The sequence below is a fragment of the Schistocerca cancellata genome, unplaced genomic scaffold (genome assembly GCF_023864275.1).
Source record: "Schistocerca cancellata isolate TAMUIC-IGC-003103 unplaced genomic scaffold, iqSchCanc2.1 HiC_scaffold_1172, whole genome shotgun sequence".
Taxonomy (NCBI): Eukaryota; Metazoa; Arthropoda; class Insecta; order Orthoptera; family Acrididae; genus Schistocerca; species Schistocerca cancellata.
Window position 1 is genome coordinate 75,701 of NW_026047171.1, and position 3,028 is coordinate 78,728.

Consider the following 3,028-nt stretch of genomic DNA (forward strand, 5'->3'; position numbering starts at 1 on the left):
AAGCCAAGCTGTCCGGCCGTGAGGTGGGTGGGTGGTTGGGTGGGTAGGTAGGTAGGTAGGTAGGTAGGTGCGGCTGCTGCGGCCACCTGACGCCCGACGTGTGTTTGAATGCTTAACCTAAGTTTGAGGCTTAACCTAAACCAAGTGGCCTTAACCTAACCTAACCTAACCTAACCTAACCTCGGACGCCCGACGTGTGTTTGAATGCTTAACCTAAGTTTGACGCTTAACCTAACACCGACCCTTAACCTAACCCAAGTGCCCCTAACCTAACCTTAATGTAATGTAACGTAACCTAACCTAACCTCTGACGGCTGACGTGTGTTTTGAATGCTTAACCTAACCCAAGTGCCCTTAACGTAACGCACGTCCACCGAACCTAACCGAGACGTGTGAACCTAATGTCTAACTCGTAACGCGTGATGTTGGCTGTCGTGTGTGCTGACGGCAGATTGGGTTGGTCTGTAGTTGCGGATTTCGGTTTGCCTCGGGCGAGGGGTTGGCTCGTAAGCGGCGAGGGGCGCTCCGGCGGAGCATGTTGCTTTGCAGGCGGCGCCCGTTTTTGCGGCGGGCACAATTGAAATTGTTGGGAAACGAACGAAAGGGCTGTGAATGTTGGCGGGCGAGAGGAGGAGGACGTGGCCCGACGGCTGCGGGCCGATCGGGAAACGGTGGGAGGGCGATGGGGCGGCGGAGGTGCGTTTGCACGGCCGTCATCGCCGCACGCCTCCGCTTGTGTGGCTGTGGCGCCGGCCGCGCAGGCCGGGCTGCCGCGGCGACGGTGTGGGGCTTTTGCCGAAGGTTTGGCCATTGTGGCCGGTCGCCGGCTGGGGCTGTGGGGGCGGCATTTGGGCGTGGGCGGCGATTCTCGGCGGGCCGACCCAGGCTGTAGCGCGCGGTGGCTGCAGTTTGGCCGTGGTTTGCGGCGCTGCCGTGGCGACTGGTTGGCGACTGTGGTGTGGCTGTGTGTAGCCCCATCCTCGGTGGTTTGAAAGGCGCGGGTGGTTGTGGCGCAGGTGTGGGGCTGCTCCGCACAGGCTGTCGGACGTTGGGCGGTAGCAAGCGCGGGAGGCGCGGCGCGGCGGCGCGCAGAGTGGCGGCCGCTCTCTCGGCCGTCCGCGCCCGCCCGCGACACTGGCTGGGCCTGTGGCGCGAGGCGGCTATTCCTCTGCTGTGCGCTCCGCTCGCTGCGTGTCTCCTCTCGCTCTCGCTGCTCGCTGTGTTGTGTGTTAACGCGCGTCGTCGAAATGGCAGATCAGGCGGCTACGAACGAGACTGCTGCGGCACCCGCCGCCACCGGCACTACGAAGAAGGCAAAGTCTGCGTCGGCTGCGAAGAAGCCGCGCGCCAAGCCTGCGCACCCGCGCACCTCTGAGATGGTGACGGCCGCCATCAAGAGTCTGAAGGAGCGCGGCGGATCGTCGCTGCAGGCGATCAAGAAGTACATTGCCGCGCACTACAAGCTGGACGCGGAGAAGCTGGCGCCGTTTATCAAGAAGTACCTCAAGTCGGCCGTGGTGGCGGGCGAGCTGGTGCAGACGAAGGGGAAGGGCGCGTCCGGCTCTTTCAAGCTTGCCGGCGCCGGCGGCGGGGCGGCTGAGGGCGGCAAGGCTCGTGCTGGCGGTGCCAAGAAGAAGCGCGCCGCTCCGGCCAGCAAGGAGAAGAAGGGCGCCCGTGCGGCCGGCGCAAAGAAGGCTGGTGGCGTGAAGGCGGCGACTGGTCGGAAGGCGGGCGCCGCCAAGAAGGCGTCTGCGGCGTCGGCCGCTCCCGCCGGTGCGAAGAAGGCGGCTGCTGCCAAGCCGGCCAAGGCCAAGTCGCCGTCGAAGGCGAAGAAGGCCGCCAAGGTTCCGACGAAGAAGCCGAAGGCGCCGCGCCCGAAGAAGGCGACGACGCCGTCTAAGGCGAAGGCTTCGCCCAAGAAGAAGAAGTAGAGAGGAATGGGAAAGGAAGGGTTGGCGGTTGACTCCGTCGTCCGCACCCCCCGTCCCCGTCGTCTAGTGGCGCGCAACAGACGCGCGGCCCAAAACGGCCCTTCTCAGGGCCATCAAAGCACGTCGGGAAGGTTTTGATTGTCGTGTTTGTGTTGCGGTGTGGTTGTGTCGTCTGGCGTTTCTGTATGCCCGTGTGTGGATACTGTTTGCGTGCCGTGGTGGTTGGATTGCGGGGGGTCGGTGGCGGGTGCGGGCGGCGGTAGCGGTTGATTGTCGCCGTTTTTGGTCGCGGCCGGCCGACGGTTGGTTTTGTGTCATGTTGTTTGAATACTTTGGTTTGGCTGCCTGCCGTCTTCTCGGATGTGTCTTGTCTTGTGTGTGTGTGTTCTTGGATGGAACGGGGGCGGGGGACGTTGAGATGTGGGGAAAGGGTCGGTGGCGTTGGACGTGCCTGGCTTTTTGTTTGTTTCTCTTTTCGAAACGAAGCGGCGGCCGGCCGTGTGGTTGACGGCGTCGGCCGATGGGTATTGTGCGCCGCGCCGGGGAGGGACGATGTTGATTGTTGCGCGCGCCAGCAAGCTGGCAGAGGAGAGCGGCTGTGGCGGACGGACGGGAAGTGGAAGTGGTGTTTTGTCTTTGGTTCTGTGGTTGTGGGGCGAGAGGCGACCGACAAAGTTTGCTCGCGACGGAGTGATGTTAGTGGCCCTTAAAAGGGCCGTTTTGTTTGTTTGCGTGCGCGGGCGGTGCCCAGCGGCTGGCGCGGTGTTTAGGCGCGCTCGCCGCGGATGCGGCGCGCGAGCTGGATGTCCTTGGGCATGATGGTGACGCGCTTGGCGTGGATTGCGCACAGGTTGGTGTCTTCGAAGAGGCCGACGAGGTAGGCCTCGCTGGCCTCCTGCAGGGCCATGACCGCGGAGCTCTGGAAGCGCAGGTCGGTCTTGAAGTCCTGGGCGATCTCGCGCACTAGGCGCTGGAATGGCAGCTTGCGGATGAGCAGCTCTGTGCTCTTCTGGTAGCGCCTGATTTCTCGCAGGGCGACGGTGCCCGGCCTGTAGCGGTGGGGCTTCTTGACGCCGCCGGTGGCGGGCGCGCTCTTC